This window comes from Buteo buteo, chromosome 1 (genome assembly GCF_964188355.1).
Source record: "Buteo buteo chromosome 1, bButBut1.hap1.1, whole genome shotgun sequence".
NCBI classification, from domain to species: Eukaryota; Metazoa; Chordata; class Aves; order Accipitriformes; family Accipitridae; genus Buteo; species Buteo buteo.
In genome coordinates, this window is record NC_134171.1 from 65,443,684 (window position 1) to 65,462,409 (window position 18,726).

Genomic DNA, 18,726 nt, shown 5'->3' on the forward strand with positions numbered 1-18,726 from the left:
TATAGTTTCTGCACAGGAAATAATTGGCTTATGAGAAGTCATGGAATAGGATGCAGCAAGGAACTGTTTGAATTTGATCAAGCCATCATACTTGTACATCATCTGCTCAACATTACTGTAGAACTGGTTGCTAAAGTCAATTTAGAGTTGCAAAATGACAAGTTGGCAGCCTTGTCCTTCAGGCCGCTCCTTTATTTGTTCCAATCTAAATTATGTTGGTACATATCAAGAGGCCATATTCAAGTGGCGCAGTTGAATGTGGTGGGATGGGCCTTTGGTAACATTTGAAGTGAGGTAGGTAACTAATACTAATTTCATTGTGTCTAGCCTGCCCGCAAGTCCCAGGTGGATGAGAATTAGATGAGGAAATGGGATCGGGGCGCAAAGGGGCTTGTCTGTGACTGTCCACTCTGATGTTTCCTATGTAGTTTTAATGAGCTAATGTACTGTGCAGTTGCAGTTAGTAAGAGGTAACACCAGACATGGCTCTCCCTTGGGAAGTATGAGCTAGCTGCATGAGCACTGAGTGTGTTGAGGTAAATCTTGTAGGCGAGTCACTGGTTTTACAGAACTCCAGTGCAGTGCTATCTCATTTGCTTGCTTTTTTAACTTTCTAGAAGATGTGATGTAGTAATTGGTATGATTTCCTTACTAATATAATGTCTATACTATATACTTTAACATTACGAGTCTTTTGAAAACTACTCTAGCTGTAGCTGATGAACAAGTAGCTTAGGTGTGTTTGGTGGGTGTTTTTTTTCTCTCGTGAAAAAATATGGAGAAATTCAAACGTACTTTGATTGCGAGTTGTTATTTCTCAGGCAGTTCATGTACCAACTTAGGCCCTTGAACAAAGAGCACCTACATGGAAATACAACCTTGTTCTGTGGTGCTTTGCTTCTGACTATGGTTGAAGCCTCACTCATTGTTTCAAGTAGTAAGAATCAAATCTTGTTAAGCATGTACAAGGTCACAGTACACCTACAAAACCAGCCGCCAAATCAGTCAATATTCATGTGTTACCACAGATCACAAAGAGGTAAAGAGTAACCACGTCAAGAGAAGATGAGAACCAGACAGTGAAATGAACTCAGAGACCAGAACTATGGCCCAAGCTAAATGGAATGCGAGCCAGTAATTTCATTTTGGTATTTCAGCTTTTAGATATTCTGCTGCATTTCTTATGCAAAATAACTTTTCAAAGGGTGGAAGAGGAGACGGAGCTTCAGGAGCACTATTGTTCATTCGCATTTCTCTACCTGTGCTTAATGCAGACCTTGGCACCAAGAGGGTGAGCCAGTATTTAACTATGTCTGACAGTGTGAGCCCTGCAACAGCTTTTATAGTGACATTATTATCCTCTCAAGTTATTAAAAAAAATCTTAAGAGAGATTCCTTTGAGGTTGTGAAAGTGGCTTAGAAATGCAAGTTTGAAAATCATCAGTGGCGAAACTTTTTGTCTGACTTTTATGTGTTTTCTTTGTGGTGGGGTTTTTTTTTTTGGAGATGCCAGGTTGAGTGATGTGGAGTTGGGCTTTGCTTCAGATGTCCAGCAGCAAAAAAACTTGCTTGGTGAATCTAACTTAATGTCTTGGTTTGGGGATGTCAAAGGCAGCTGGATATGATGCTGTTTCTTATTGTCTCATGTACATAGCTGCTGTGCTTTTCCACACTTGTTTGGTGCAGCATCTGCTCTCAGTAATTTTTTTAAACTTTTTATACCATTTCATTTTGCTTTTTAAACTCTAGAACCTTGGTGGCAGAAAAGGCATGTATATATAGATAAATAATAATAATCTATATGTGTGATAAAGATACATCTCATAAGATAAATAAGATTAATATATTTCATTAAAGTATGTGACTTTAATGTGTGTGTGTATTTAATGAAAGATGAGATTGTGGTCTTTACATGACTTGACAATTAAGGGCTCAAAAAAAACAATTTAAAAAAAATTACCAAATAACAAACAGATCACCATAAAAATGTGAGTATTAGCTACCTGCTTTCAGCAGCAGTGTACAATCAGTGAAGGAGGACAGAGACTCACTAGGTGGCTTTGCCACTGTTCTTGCTGCCCAGAGAATTGTGCCGGCTGTTCCCACAGTAGTAAGACTCAGTTTCCATCTATTCACTGTATCACAAGAGGAGCTGTGAGTGCCAGGGTTGAATAACGCTGTCCATTCCTCTATGGCATTGCTTCTTTTCTCTGGTGACTAACTAGAACAATGGCCTAGTGCTGCAGCTTGGTCAGTAATGTCATATGACTTAAGTTGAGATGTTAATAACTTGAAGTTTCTAATTTATTTTACTTTTGCTTTGTATTATACAGCTTTCATTAAAATGTGGCTGGTTGGTCTTGGGATATTAGAGAACGTTTAAGTGGTGATAACTTTCTCTTAAAATTACAAAATTTTCTTATATGCATAGCACCGATTGGAAGGGAGAAAAGAGCTAGTAAAATAAGGATGCTTTATCTTAAAGTTCAGCTTACCAGTTAAGCAATTTTCAGTTTGATTTTTAGATTTGTTACGCAAAGTCCTTAAGCACATCCCTCAGGGAAATAGAACACTCTAGATTAATTACTTTGCTGAATCCGGACTGCAAAACGTAACTGAATGGTATTAGGTTGGTGCTGTAAATAGGAGGCCCTTATTGCAAACTAGAACACCATTTAATGAAATAATCCAAAGCCCAGTGAAATGAGTAGAAAGGTATCTGTTGAATACACTGAGTACCAAACAAAGTGTGACCTGCAGTAATTTTTTTGAGATTGTGAATGTGTTGTATAATCAGAAATTAAGTTACTGAACTGGCACAAAAAAAAGATTACTAAGGTTGAAACATCTGTATCAATCATAGAAAGCTTCCCTGAGATTAAGAAATTTTGTATTTTATATAAATAATGTAATCCAAAGACAAGATGCCACTGATACTAGGGGAATGGTGGTCAACAATTGCTGTCAGTGTCTGAATGTACAGGAAGATTTATCTTGTCTTTGCCCCACTGCTAGCTTATTCTTGCGGAGTGTGAATGCCTTTTGGGAGATATGTGTATGTCTTCTCCAGGCTGAGACTATGAATGTTAATTTCTTGCCTTTTATTTACTACCTTTTGGCTCTTGTTTGTTCGAAAATTTAGTTTCAGAATGACACATTTTATGCTGTCTTTACTAAGCATGTTCAACTGTAGCCTCTGTTAAAACCTGAAGTAATTGTACAGCCTATTCCTTTTGGCTATCTTGAGATGAGTTGGGACTAGCCTTGTACTTCTACTGCTTCCCTTTGTATATGTTTAGTTGCAGTCTTTTCATTCTGCTAGGCTCAGTTGTCTTGGTGTTTTTGTTTACAGTATCATTTGTTTTGATAGAAAATAAATGTAGCCTTACAAGTACATTTGTATCCATACAGATTCTATCAAGTGCTTTGATCATGCAAATATTTTCTCTCATTAGGTAATGTTAATGTTGTAACATTGCAGTGTTACTGTCCATTTCTGTTGACTAGACAACCTTTTTGGTATTATTAAGAGTAAAATATGAAAACACTGATCTGTCTTTTTTCACCATTTTCTTCTGTGTCTAGTCATTGCAGATATAATTTAATTTTCTAAATGTGTAGGTACATTGCTATGTGTGGATCTTCCTTTGCCTATTTTAATCTATTTTTTCTTTTATTATTTATACTAGTTACTATCTTAAATATTTATCTTTTCCTATTTTTAGCACAATTACTAGTTATGTAAACTATTTATCCATACATGAAGTGCAGGGAAAACTAAATTATTTTGAAGTATCTATATGCTTTAGGTAAACGGTGTGATGTACAGAACTGTCCCTTTATTTAGTTTTTGTTAAATGTATGACTACACTGTAGTCAGTGCAAGATTACAGTGCACGTGCAACTGGTTTTAAATTAGCTAAGTTGAGTGCTGAGAAGAGTGGAGTCCCAGCAGTATGGAACTTGCTATGAACTGCAGCAAAAATGGGTTGATGCCCAGCTGTTGCTGCTTGTCTGCATGCTACTGAGGCTATTTTATTACCAGTGCCCAAGATGGCTTGTTCAAAACTTGTGTGCTGTGTACTTAAGCTGAAGCCACAGCACTCTGACCTTACTGATGATTTAATGCGAGAACGTTATACCTATTTTGTAACTCAAGCTTGCTTTCAATATTGCAACAGGTAGTGTGAGACCTGACTTTGGATGTTGGATTCATAATACAAGTTTGCGTTCCCCTGAGACCTGAAGGCATTTGGATTTAGTGTCCAGTACAAAACAGTGAAAAGATCTAAGCTATCAAACCCTTTCCTTTTCAAAGGGAGTTGGCTGTCATATCCTTATTCATCTGTCCCTAAACTTCACAATGTCCTCCTGTCTGACATACACGATTGTAGCAACAGCAGTGTGCAGCCAGAATTTTAATGAACATGTTTGTTTTGTTTTGAACTTCTTGATGAGCTCAAATGCATCAAGAATGTGCATATCTGACAGTACAAAGAGGTAGAGGACAAAGACCCATGCTTGCTCTCTGTCAGAAAGGTTTTTAAATATCTTGCCATTTGATGTGCTTCATTTCACTGTTGAGGTGGAAAAGCTGTAGATTCATTTCTAGCATGAGTGATCTAGCGGTATGCAGAGAGACATAGCTGTACTAAATCCAGAAAAGGTATTAAAATAGCTATCCCTTTGAATTTGAGAAAAATGTTAACTGCATTCTTCCTGTATACCCTAATAAATTTGCAAACAGTGCCTTTGTAATCCATTTATTTATGGAAAGGTCATTAAGTCAATTACGATAGTTATTTTAGCCTGCCTACAGCATTCCTTATACTTGATTTTGTACAATATGTAAAGAAATGAGAATTTCTGATAAAAATGGATACACTTTTCAACTTACCATCTCCATGTTGCCAAGACTGATGATCCTTTCAGAGGAAGTGGTGTCTCTGTACTTTGCTTCAGGTAATGATTGCATATGTGTCTAGTCTCTAAAGACAGTAATTTTTAACCCTGGTCTGTAACTGGTGATAACTGGATATTGGCATTTCTTGCAAAGACTCTCTTGGCTCTTCATTCTGCGAGCTCCTTTGAACATACATTGTCTGTAAAGCAGTGCTGAACAGCACTTCACAAAAGGTCAATGAAATCAAACATTAGATTGTATACATTTACCACAATTACATAAATTTATTTTAGTAACTATACAAAGACATGTGCTTGCGAGCACTGCTTCATGTTGATATATTCATGGACACCTGCTAATCTGAGCTTATCTTCATATGAGTTTTGCTTAGAATTTGTGGTGCATATTGCATAGAATACAGTAGATAAGTTTACATTTGATGAATGAGCAAGTTTGTTGTGGTTTTTTTTACATGCAACTACTCTATCAGGTGTACCATGGTAAATTCACTGTTACTTCCTAGGGTATGTTACCATGTGCTCTGCTGTTTTATTTATAGGATTGTCTTCTGTTTCTGTTGTACATTGCTCTTTCTGTTCATGTTGCTTGTGGTCAGTTATTCAAGACAATGTAAGTGTGATTATTTTTTACTTAATGCTTTATTTCTTTGAAGGACAGGTAGCGCACACTTGTTTTGCAGGCCTGGGGAATCCCAGATGTAACCCTACTGGCAAGTAGTGCTACTTCATTGTGCCTGTATGGGTTTGAGGAATTGACAAGTAATCAATGCATGGACACATATGAGCTGAAATCTTTTCAAATGAAGGACCTAAGAGGGCTCTGGGTGCTCTAAGTAGAGAGAATGTGTATCTGGCAGTGAAATCTAATGGCCTGTGGGGTGGTGTTTCTGAAAGCATTCCTCTGATAATAAGTTTCATTTATATACATTTTAAATATGTCTAGTCTGAGCTTGCTATTTAGGCACTAGGCAGCGTGAATTAGATACTTATCTGTGGTTTCCATGGGATAAGTAGGACCATACAGTAAAATGTGCTGATGCCAGAATATGAACTTTGTTCTGTCATAGTATGTGGTTAGTAGTTTTATTCTCTTTGTGAATGGAGGCTGGGCCAGTCAGTGAAGTCTGTCACAGTGGTTGTAGACATTGACCTAGATTTGACAAGAAATGAGAAACACAAGGTATTAGCATGGTATTTCTGTGATTTACAGCCACATTAACACTTGTGATTAAATACTGCTCAGCATCAGGTGGCTATCTTCCAGCTGAGTCATCTTTCTTGAAGAAGAAGGTATTTTCACAGTATTTTCCAACATGAGTCTGAACAGAGGAATAATTTATGTGTTTGTGACTCGGTGTGAACAGAAGTGAAGGAATCTCAGTACAGTCAAGGATACTTAAACTGATGTTTTCCTCCAAGATAAGACCAGCTTTAGATGTTTTTATCACTGATTTGGCTATACATGTTGTAAGAGGAAAACCCTGAAGGAGCTGGAGAGAATTGCAGCTTATCCTAGATCGTGTACTTGCAACTTCTGACATGTATATGGTCTGCATAAATATAAGGAGGGATCCTCCCAAAGTGCACAGACACAGCAGTCCATACTCAATTTGGTGTATCATTAGGACTATGAATACAGCTGCAGGCACAAAAGGAGAGGCTCATTAGTGAAGCTAGGTGAATGTTGGTACTCAGAAAGGAAACGTGTTCTTTTTGCAGCAGGTAACTGCATGCCTTGCAGACATGGGAGTATAGGAAAGCTTATAAGCTTTTGTCACCTTCATGATTTATGCTATCACAGTGCCGTATCCTGACCCACAGGACTTTAGGCATCTTGGTCACTTAAGCTATTTTGTGTTTTTTAGTTATGTGTATTTTTTCTGAGACTAAGTCCTTTGTACTTAGACCTTGGTTTCCTTTCTTCCCTTTAAAGCAGATAGTACCAAAAATAATTTTTTTTTTCCCCTCACTTTTGATGAGATCCTTCAGTCTGTCAGGCCCTTCTTTTCAAAAGGACGTGTAGAAATCCAAAGTTTATGCTGTTTGATTAAAGTTTATAAAAAAACCCCTCCAAACAAACAAACAAAAAAGGTGACAAAATACATTCTTCAGAACTTAAAATAGGGAGCCTAGGGTGGAGAGGTTATCTGCTGGGCAAAGACCTACAGAGTAGTTGAATTATTTTTGAAACAAAGACTTGCCTGTCCAAAACCAGACCACATAGTCTCAGCCCAAAACAAGGGTGTATGATTGCTTCTTGGTGATCAAACCAGATATAATCTTTTCATGAGCTTTTACAGTTCCATTTTTTAGTCCATTCAAATCTTTCATTGGTTTATAAACACGACCTATTGGTGTTGCAAAGGATGTCTTCTAAATGTTTTGTCCAGTCTTTAATCTTAATAGGTATTTTATAACCTGCACTACCGGGTGCTTCATAGTTTCTGTAGGTCAAGGTAATTCAGCATGTTATCTGACACTTACCCACTTTGTAGTAATTTTACTGGATTTAATGTCCGTGACAGAAAGAATGCTGGGTTCTACTGTGAAACAGCCCTCCACACAGTGATACCAGTACCTAACAGCTTCATGGTGGTGTGTTTCAAAATAGGCTGGTTTAGTCAATGTAATAGAAAGAAAACAAAAAGAGTAAGTCTCTCTCTTTCTCTCTCTCTTTTGCCCTCCTCCCCCCAGCTATAAGCTGCTTAAACTGTTCCAGTCTTCATCTTAAGTAACTGCCATTCAGTGTTTCCTCAGTGAGCATTCACTTGCAGCAACTGGGATTCATTAGAGGTCATTGGTGCAGATGGTTTACACTATTGTACAAGTGAGAAAGAATAGGTTTAAGTATGGCAGCATGGATTCATACCTATAATGTAATGAGGAAAACAAATCATAATTAAATGGTAAAACTGTAACAAAATAATTTCCCTTGATGGTGTTAAAATTTTGCATATATCCATAGTTAAAATTCATGTTGGTTTGTCCCATTGGTTTGTTTTCCACCCACATGCTTTGTCTGATGAGAGATACGTTGGCTGGCAAGGGATTCTTTTGTCTCTCTTGGCATTCCAGTTTGAAATTATAACTTATGTTCCTGTAGACACTGGGAATTTGCACTCAAAGAGGTGTTGGATAATACCCACTGTACAGAGAAAGCTGATAAATCTCATCTTGGTGAAAGCTTCTGTGTTATCTCAGTAGAAGAGGACAGTGTAAAGATGAGCTCAACAAACCATTGTGTCCTGGTTTTGGCTGGGATAGAATTAATTTTCTTTCTAGTAGCTGATATAGTCTTATGCTTTGGGTTCAGCATGAAAACAGTGTTGATAACAGACTGATGTTTTCAGTTGTTGCTAAGTAGTGTTCAGACTAAGTCAAGGATTTTTCAGCTTCTCATGCCCAGCCAGTGAGAAGGCTGCGGGGGCACAAGAAGTTGGAGGGGACACAGCCAGGACACCTGACCCAAAGTGGCCAAAGGGGTATTCCACACTATGTGACATCATGCCTAGTATATAAACTGGGGGAAGTTGGCCTGGGGGGTGTGGAATCGCTGCTCGGGAACTAACTGGGCATCAGTTGGCAAGTGGTGAACAATTGCATTGTGCATCACTTGTTTTGTATATTCCAATTCTTTTATTATTATTATTGTAATTTTATTATTGTTATTATTTTCTTCCTTTCTGTTCTATTAAACTGTTCTTATCTCAACCCACAAGTTTTACCTTCCCCCCCCTCCCCCGATTCTGTCCCATCCCACTGGGTGGGGGGGAAGTGAGAGAGTGGCTGTGTGGTGCTTAGTTGCTGGCTGGGGTTAAACCATGACACATTGAAACTGTCTTTGTGAAAGACAGTCTCCTTTCACATCTAACCGTGGTTCAAATGAAGTGTACATGGGCTACTCTTGGATGGGGCTTTGAGCAACCTGATCTAATGAACGATGTCCCTCCCACAGCAGGGGGGATGGACTATACGATCTTTAGAGGTCCCTTCCAACCCAAACTATTCTAGGATTCTGTAATTCATGCTTGATTATTTAGCATTCATTCTGATCACTGGGTTTCACATCATTAGCTACTTGGATACTTGACTTGGGTCAGCATTTGGGAGAAGAATTAGCCAGAGAATATACAAGTTGTATTCTGGTCAGTTGTTGTAACAGCAAGTGTCCCAGCAAGTAGTCAGGGCTTAGGTATGGCTCTCATGTGAGGTCCCTAACCCTGGCAACACTGTGATTCAGTGGAAACTTTTGTACAAGACTGCATGTGCAGGACAGTATTTCTGGCTGTTCTCATGGGCATAAATTTGCTTGCTTACATTATTCAGGCAGAATTTGTTTATTAATATGTTTATTGTCTATTTATCTTGTATTTTATTTTATTGGGGTTTGTTGTTGTAATAGGAGTATTATACAAAACACAATATGATACTCTTGTAATAATGCTATTATGACAATTGCCTGGTATATAAAATCTTGAAGTCCAATACTTCGTGTTACTATCAATCTCTGAAAAGTTGTCTGGATAAACTGGGATGACAGTTCTTATTGAAAATATGATTCACACTTTTCATGCAGGTGGTCTTTGCACTTTTTCAGTGTTCTGCATCATTTTGGCACATTTACTTAATAATTACGTTTAAATCTCTTATTACAGAGTGTCTCTGATACACTGGAGTAATTTCTGGCAAATAAAATGTTCTCCTATAAGACAGTGCCCTACAGTTCCTCCTTCTCATATGCAATTTTTTTCATATTAAGCCAAGAAGATTTCAGTAGGACACGGACATGTGCATTGCTTGTATATATTCATAAGAGCTGCAGTAAACTTACACACTGGCAAGGTTTTTAAAATCATTTGCACTTCAGTGCTCACAGTTGCAGTGTAGATGAGACTTTGTGTTTTGGCTCTGCATTACTCCGAGCTAACCATCAGTTAATGCTGCAGAATTTTTCTCAGCAGATTATTGTGTCCATCCTGCTTGCGTGCCTTTGTGTGGACTCTTTCTGACCTTTATTTTAACAATCATGATAAAGAAACTCTTGTATAGTGAAAAATTTCATTTATCTTTCACTATTAGTGATTGATACCAGTCACCAATGAACCTGCTTTTCCTCCCACTGAAATAACTGGTAGAGTTTCCTTTAAATACTGATGTTAGAGGAAGGAATCTTTTCAAGACAAGAAACTATGTTGCATTTATGGCTGCAGGTTGGTTAAATAAACGTATGCCTAGGTCTGCCTTTCATTTGCAAAGTGGATTTTTGCCTCCATGTACTCACAAATCATGGGTTGAAGTCTCAAAAAATCATTGGCTCATTTTGTTTTTAAATGGAGAATCTTTGTGTCGTCTTCGTTTTTTATCTTTTGAGGCTGTTGAGTGTGTTATCTGTTTTCTTTCTGCAGCTGTAAGGGAGAGAAACTTGGTTTTGAATGAAAGTTAAAATTCTTAATCTGAAGCTTTGAGAAGAGCAACAAATACCATTGGACTTTGTGATACCATAATAAGAGTTGTCAGCACTAGCAGTAATAGTGATAAGAAAAGTGAGCAAAGGCTGGTCATGTCGGGCAGTGGCTCATATCCTTTTGATAACAGCACACACCTGGAGCTGGAAGGGCTACAGTATGCTATGGACTTAGGCAAATGAGTAAAACATTTCTGTTGCTGAGGATTATTTATAATCACAAAAAAACTCTGCTTCTGTACTGATGATGTTTGGTTTTAAAATTGTCCTTTCAAAAAGCTTTGAAATTTGTCCAGGAAAGACTTGTGGTAAATTGTGTAGGCTTGCAGTGGTCACATCCCTTTTCTCATTTTTCCCTTCTCCCCTTCCAAGTCAAAGTAGTCTTCTTGCAAATTCAGTTTCCATCCTGTCAGCAGCAACAGCTGCTTTGTGCTCTGCTGACTCTGCATGTCTTTGAGAAGTTCTGCTTCAGAAATTGTCCCTTCCATTCCCAGTCATGGAAGTGCTCCTACTGTGGAGCTGGTGTAGTGTACATGTCATTTCATTTTTATCTTCATTGAAATGCAGCCTGGCCTGGGCATGAATCCACTAAAATGTCTTGGAAATGGAAATGTCTTTCTGTGACTGGTTTAATGCACCTTTCTGATTGAGAATTGGAGGCGTCCATCTTGCTTTGATGAGCTTTTTAAACATCCAAGTCATTATTGCTGATGCTGTGAATTTCATTTGTACAACATTTCTTTCAATATATGGGCTGATAAACTGCATCCTGCTTAACAGTAGTATAGAGATTTCTTTTTTTACATCATGGTTGAATGTTCTTCAGGACTGATTAACTATTGAAAAGCACATACTGGCTAGTCTAGAAAGAGATCTAATGATCTTCTCTAACCATTCAATTATTGCAGGTAAGTTCTGTTTACCAACCCCTCCCACTCGCCCCCCCCAAAATCCCAAACATTGCACTATGTGCTTAGTGTTTCACCTTCAAATGTCAGTTTGAGAGTGAATGCTGCCTGATTCTTTAATTACGTAGCAACTCTACTAAATGAAATAGGCTTAATTTGTAAACTTCATTGAAATAATAAAACTAGTCCAGAACGAATGCCCTTCTTGCAATCTAGCAAAACTGTTTCACTGGTAGTATATGACTGTTATTTGGGGGGAAATTGTGTTCTACTATAGGATGAATAGATGCATTCGTCATAGAAGAATGGTTGCTCGTCACCCACCCTTTTGTGACTGACGGACTGGGTTGTTCTGCAGTCATGTGGGAATAGTATCCCACAAATGTGAATTTATTTTTCTTTCAGTGTATGTTTGAGGTAGGAGCTTCTGCTTAAAATAAAGCACCAGCATTCTCATTGAGCAGCTTTCAGACATTATTTGGATTATACAGAGAAAAAGGAGCTACAATTATAATACATGCTTTAAATGAGACAGAGGCAAGTGATAAAATAAAATTTCATGTATCAAAAGGAAGTACCTGATTTAGAGGGAGTTATCTCTCTTAAAGGAAAAAATCCCCAAAGAAGTGAAGGAGAGAGTAATTATTCTGAAACATGTCTCTGAATTAATGAAATTGCTAAGTAGCAAAATACAGTGACACGTTTTTGATGAAAGCATTCTGCCTCAGGAGAAGTGTGTTCTAAGCTGTTGCTCATTGTGGCATGCTTCATTGCTACCTGCGTGGCTTTCCTAAAGCCTATGAGATGTTAATGGACATAGGGATTTCTTTCACATGCCTGCATCTGCTTAGTAAGAGTGGTTATCCTGTTAAAGTGATTATACAAGTCAACAATAGAAGTGCAAAGCCAGGAAGATTATCTCTGTGGCTGAGCCTTGCTTGGCTTGTACATCCCTTGTACTAGCTGCAAAATAAACAAAATATTTCCTGTGTTGGAGGTTTCCTACAAGCAGGACATCACATGTTCCCAAGGGGCTAAATAGCCTGTCCTGCTTGGATACTGATGTAAGGTCTAAAATAAACCTTAACTTTCTTACATGGTGGATATGAAATAGTGCTATGAATTTTCCCCCCTCTTGAGCTGTACACTGTGCATTGGTTGTTTCATTTATCTTGTTCCAGGTCTGTGATTCTTCTCTGGTGAACCTAAGCCAGTGGTATTCTACTTGTGAATCTTCTGCCAGTCCCTCATGAGGTATGCACTGAGCAACCCTGGAGTCAATTCGTGGAAGCTAGGCCTTGAAAATGCCATGGGGTATGCTAAGGGCCATCCCCATACAAAGGAAATGTGCTGCAGTAAGATGGTCTTTCAGCTGCCATGTGCTTTTTTGAGTCTTCCAGCAATGTTGTGTGAGCTCTCAGAGTAGGTACCCATCCCATGTTGAGCAGAAATTGTTACTGTGGTTACTTTTGGAGTGATACTGATAATTTAAAAACAAAACAAAACCAACACTCCCATTCCAAACAAACCAAACATAAACAGTTACCGGTTAATAGTCCATATCTGGCAGGCTTTCAAAATCCAGGGGTAAATGACCGTGCAAAGGCATTTACTCTCAGTGTTGTTAAAGTCGATGCAAATGTGGTGGAAAAGTGCTTTGGAGCCAGAAGGTCAAGTCTTGTTGGCTTTAATTTCTCTGCTTATCATGAAGTGGGTAAGAAAACTCCTTGACTTCAATAAAACATTGAGCTCTTCCGGTTGGGTTGATTAGACCTGTTTCATCAGATTACAGTAATTCAAATGCAGTGGCTGTTTAAAATGATACTTGGCATGTGTTAAGCGACTGACACAGGAGTATACTAAACATACAGGCACTTCATTAACAGATGAAACTCTCAAAGTTTTATAGAGGGCATATAGTGGTTTGTCATGAAGTGAGCATAACCCTGATTAACCTTTCTACCAGCAGTTAATTTGGCTCAGACTATATCAATTTTTTGTGAATTCTTTTATATCTTTGTAAGTCTAGCATTCTGTTGAGTACTGTTCTTCTGATGCTATGGATTTTATTCTTTGTAAACAGGAACTTCTCCACTGAATGTAATATAAATCGCAAGGGCATGTCCCACTGTGAAGAACAAGTTATGAAATATTTGTCAGAACTAATTACAGTTGATCCTGCTGTTGGGCAGGAGTATAGACTGGATAATTTACTGATTTCTCCTTCAGCAGTGTTTTCTATAGCTCTGTTACCAGGAATATCAGATATTAGCTCAAAATGGTGAGAAAAGCATAAAATCATGTGTAAGGAAAAAAAAAAGGGAGAGGAAAGGTTATTAATCTTCTATTATTGGCTTTGCACAGCAATTTGTGACATGGGCTTACTCTTCCATGACTCTGTAGAAAGCAGAATATGCTCATGGATACTGTTTTTGAAGATGTAGAGGCTCTTGAATGTACAAATGCTTCCCTCTTTTTCACTGACACCTAAGGATGTCTTAAAGGCCTCAAAGAGCTGTTTGCTGCTTTTCGAGTTTGTACCTTAAATCAGATGTGGCGTATAGTACAACCCTTTGTAGAAGCCTAAGGGTGTATGGAGGTAAATACACCATATGGTGGTCCGAAGTGCGTATTTTGCCAAGTTGTCTGTAAGAGTGACTTTTAAGCAGCCTGTAGAATAAGTTAATGGGAGAAGTTGCGAAGCTGTTGGTTGCCATTGCCCTCCTCTCCCTGTTCTCTAGATTATAAGGCTTGCTGCAATTGTTCAGGACAGCAAGGCAAAAGAGAAAGATGAAATGTATAGTTGGCAGGACCAAAAAAAGGTAGGTTGGTGAACAGGTATTGTAATTGCATGAGTCTGGTAGAAATTGAAGTGTTGATGTTATTCTTAAAGAGTGGACAACAATACATATTTCTGATGTACCCTTCTACTCTTGAGTATTTCAGCGCTGATGTTTTGTGGGTTTTAATTTACCTTTCCTCAGAAGGTTTCTTTATTTCTCCAGATACGGAATTTTCCCTTTTCTGTAAGCCTTCAGTACTGTACAGAAAGAAGATCCAGGATGTGGACTCCTTATTCTTGTATAATAGCACATTTAAGGAATAATGTATTGCTTGTTTGTTTGCCTTTCGGACTATTTGCTATACCTGAAGGTCCACAGCTACAGAAATGTTCTCTACCTGGAGTTGAACAGGATATTGCAGTCACTGACTATGCAATGCTTTGTAGTGACCTCCAGGCTTTTTTAATCCAACAAAGTATACCAGTGGGTGACAGTGCTGACCTTAGAAAGGCTGCAGAGGGTTTGGCAGAAAACAGCTAATTTAATGAGAGAAAATGGACCACTCAGTATCCTTTGCTTATGTTATCTGTGTGGTTTTGAATTGGAGCATGGTGAAATGGAACAAATGGTCCCAAAATGAGCTAACTGTCCCAATTCAGACCCAGGCTTCCTTAACCCTGCATGTCTTTAACTCCTTAGACAGCTGTCTCCACTGGGACAGAGGTGAAACTCGCCAGGCTGCATTTGTTGAGCAGTGGTCCCAGATTTACAGCTCTCCCCGGGAAGACCTCAGAACAATTACAAGTGTGTCACCTGGACAAAATGTAAAACTTTGCTGTCAGACTATCCTATGCCTGGTAAGGCATCTGGGCCACCTAATTACCAATGAAAACAAGCTTAATAAAAAGGAAAATCCCTGCAAAAGAAGTGAACTACTACAGACATGCTCTGTGTTTGTGAAATGTTCATATCACACTGTGATGAGTATACCATAAAAATGCAGACAAAGTAGTAGGAGAATCAGTACAGGAAAAGAAATACTTTCTAAAGGTGTTCTGTAGTTTGTTGTTTGTAGCTGTTTTTTGCACTCTGCAGTCTGAAAAATGCCTGTGAGTGTTATGACAGAGCTGGTTTTGTTTTGACCAGTCAATGAACCTTTGAAAAAACATTGAATGAGTATGGTGTTTTGCATGATAGCTCTAAGACTGGACAGTGTGTGGATGAGGTAGGCTGTATTCTGTAGACCTGACCTATTTAGCTGCGTATCTTACTGTGAAGTTTCACCTCTAAATCTAATTCCAGTATTACTTCCCTTCTGTGAGTATGACTGTGCAACTGTAGATGCTATGCAAAGCCTTACACACGTTTACCTCTGTGGTCTAGAGGACATTGCACATGCTGGCATTTCCTTTAGGCCCATATTCAAATTTTTGCAAAATCAAGACCTCAGTACACTTGTAATATTCTTCTCTGTGTAGCATGGATGTGTAGTATTATAATATAAATAGAATATAATAATAGTGTAAATGATAATATAAAAGATGAGTTAGCAGTACCTGGTACAATGTGACTGTTCTTAGTTTGTCTTTAAGTGCCCGTACATTAATATGATAATAATGATTAATCCTGATAATGTGCTAAAACACTAACAAGGACTAAAGACAGTTCTGAATGACATTCTGTGTTAAATTCATTTGCTAAGCAATGCTGAGAACAGCTGCAGAAAATCACAAAGCATTCTTGCATCTTATGTAGCCTACTTTTTTTTTTTTTTTTTTTTTTTACTTGGTGAGTGGTTTTCTTGTTTTAACTTGGTTTGTTGGGTTTTGGTTGTTTGGAGGTTTTGTGGGGCGGTGGGTTGCGGGTTTTTTTGGTTGGGGTTTTTTTGTTGTTTTTTTTTTGTTGGTGTTTTTTTTTTTTTTTTTTACTTTGATAAACATAACCAATTAAGTTCATGATAAAATGTGACTGGGTAAACTTAGCTTCCTAGGTACTGGCCCTACCAGAGTTGTAACTGTTGGCTGCCTGTTAAGCGAATGCATGGGAAATAGGAATAAATGAGACATTTCCATTCTTGGGTCCCCAGTATGTAATTTTAAGATGAACTGCCATTAAACAACGCTTGGGTGATGCTGGAGAGGAGGTGTTAGTGCTCTAACGGCTGTTCTGCCTGGCATCACTCCCAAGTCAGCCTGGGAACACTGGGGCAGAGCCTGTACCAGAAATTGGTTTTGTTGGAAGCAGCATTGTCATAATGAACCTTCGGGTCTGTTCATACTCGTCTACGGGAGGTTAGAGAATCGACACAACTTCCCATCAATCTGTTTCATAGAAGAGTTGATGGCAGCCCAAAATGCAAGACAGACTGAACCTCTGCTTATTAAGAAGTTCCTGTTCTGTCTAGATGAGTACAAGAAAAAGTCTTTGTTCCCGTTTCACTTTGTGACTAGTGAAACATTGCTCAGTATCAGGGTTCTCTAAGAGCTCCAGCAGCAAACCAATAAACAAGTCACTGAAATGGTGTAGTTGGCAGTTTATGTCTAATGGAATGAGGATTTAGGCTGTAGCATGCAGGCTCCATGCCTCCCCAGAAGTCATTTCTTGTTCGTTTTTGATAGAATGTGTGTGTTTAATATAAAACAAAAATAGTCCTCCTCTCTAAGACCATAGTCTCTGTTAGCTAAATGTACAGGGCTTAAATTTCCAACGAAGTCATTATTTACATAGTTGAGGTACAAGAGAGAACACTGAAGTTCTCACCACACACTTGTCTCAGAATGTTTTTAAATGTGCTGAATGTGTGTAAATTCTTTATGCTTTACATCTGAGGATAAATAGTACATACAGTTCAGCACAGGAACATCCCCAATATGCTGTGTTGGGTACTGAAATCATGACATTCACAAACACCTATATATTTCATGTATCTAGTCTGCCAAGCCTGTTGCATTTCTTGATTCTGTTTTCTGAATCTTCTTTTTTTAAAAAATAGTAGCTTAGCTGTAAATTACAAAGACATGTTACCTGAAGATAAAATGTTGCTGTAAATCAGAAAGCCTGAGACATTGTGAGAAGGAACTGAAATCAGATACAGTTTTTGGATAGAACTGAGGTAGGATCAGGCTAGTGTGTCACAACTCAGTAATCTGCTGAAATGATTCTCTTGTTATTTCAGAGAATGTGTTTCATTTAAATTATGTAGCATGGGGTACTAGCCCCTATGCAAGCAAAGTAAAGGCAACTGGCACCAAGCGTGAATTCTGACCCTTTTTTATTGCAGAGATACAGCCCTATAAATTAGAGAAACAGGCTAGAGTCATGAGGAGGAGAACAGGACAACATTTCTCCTGCTGTTCTGTTGTGGTCAATACATGGCATTTCTGCTGATTGGGTTTCAGTTTGGGAAAGTGTCTGAATCATTTTATTTATGCTGTATTACTGCACATATCTATATGTATTTATGGAAAATCCATAAAGGTATAAAAATGCCTGTCTTCACTTTGAACCTGTTTTGTGTAAAGTAGGGATGAAATGTTTTTAGAACATTGTGTCTCGCCAGTTGTCTGCTGCAGTGAATTTGTTGGACTCATTAAACATCCTAGAAGACAAGATGTCTGTAAACTCACTCAAATTAATTCATGAACACTTAAACTACTAAAACTTGGTTTTCTCTGTATTTCTAGCTCCTGATAAATTACACTTTCAAAAGTTATTTAAAGTTGAAGGATGAACAGACAGGCTTTATTCCAGTAGGAAAACAAGCTAAAACTTTAAGTCTGCAAGGCAGTTATTGGTATCCTGCTTGGCAATGTCTGAAAAGATGCCAGAGTTTACCCTGAGATGCTTCAGGACAAGAGCTGTCTCAGCCTGTCCAGCTTACAGTGCTTAAGCAGGCACCTACAGGTAACCCTTCACTGGAATTGCAGTGGTTCAATGTGGCATCTTTCAGGTGTGCTTTATTGTAATGCAGGAAGGGTGAAAACCGCATTTGTACGACTCACGTATGAGTTTGTTAGGTAAGAACAAATGGCAGCTGAAGAAAAAGTTTGGAAGAAGAAAACAGCGGTGGTGGTTAGCCAGATTTCAAGCATCTTATGGTAACCAGTGTGGCCAGTTCTTATTTGTTGTTGTAAATATCGTGAAATAGTATTAAAGACCTTGTGATAATGCAGTCAGGCTCTAATAAAAGTGGAATTTTTCTTCAGGCTATGTGTTACTGTTTTAAAAAGCTGTGGCATAGAGTAGAGTTAGAACTCTACTTTTAATCAGAATTGTTAGTGGTGGTCAGCTCAGGCCAAAAAAGAAGTAAAAGACTCCTTTACTAATAGCCCCAACTAAAAACAAAACAAAAACCCCAGACACCAAACGAACAAAAAACAAAGGAAAGCAAACAAACAAAATAACTTGTGAAAGTAGCAACTGGTTTGGTAACAGTGCATTCTGGAAAATTCATATTCAAGCTGATGGGCTATCTAGGTTAAAAATAAAATTTAAAAAAATCCAGTATTGTAAAATACTTCTTGTGAGGTCAGAATCTGGTGTAAGATTTTATCTTTTTTGTTTGTTTGTTTTTAAGGCTACAGCTTGTGTATTGGTAGTTGTAGGTACTTAAATAACATGAAATCTAAGCCTTTCTCTTTGCCATGCC

At 38.2% G+C, this 18,726-nt stretch overlaps 1 protein-coding gene across 1 annotated transcript in view; it reads left to right on the forward strand.

Annotated features, from left to right (window-relative positions):
* The first annotated feature begins 5,508 nt into the window (after positions 1 to 5,508).
* Positions 5,509 to 18,726, forward strand: part of LOC142033781 (mitogen-activated protein kinase 10-like) — a 118,181-nt gene continuing 104,963 nt past the window's right edge. The window contains exons 1-2 of the mRNA XM_075034144.1: positions 5,509 to 5,533; positions 12,477 to 12,549. The gene's annotated coding sequence lies outside the window, so the exon portion shown is untranslated. The remainder of the gene's footprint in view (positions 5,534 to 12,476; positions 12,550 to 18,726) is intronic.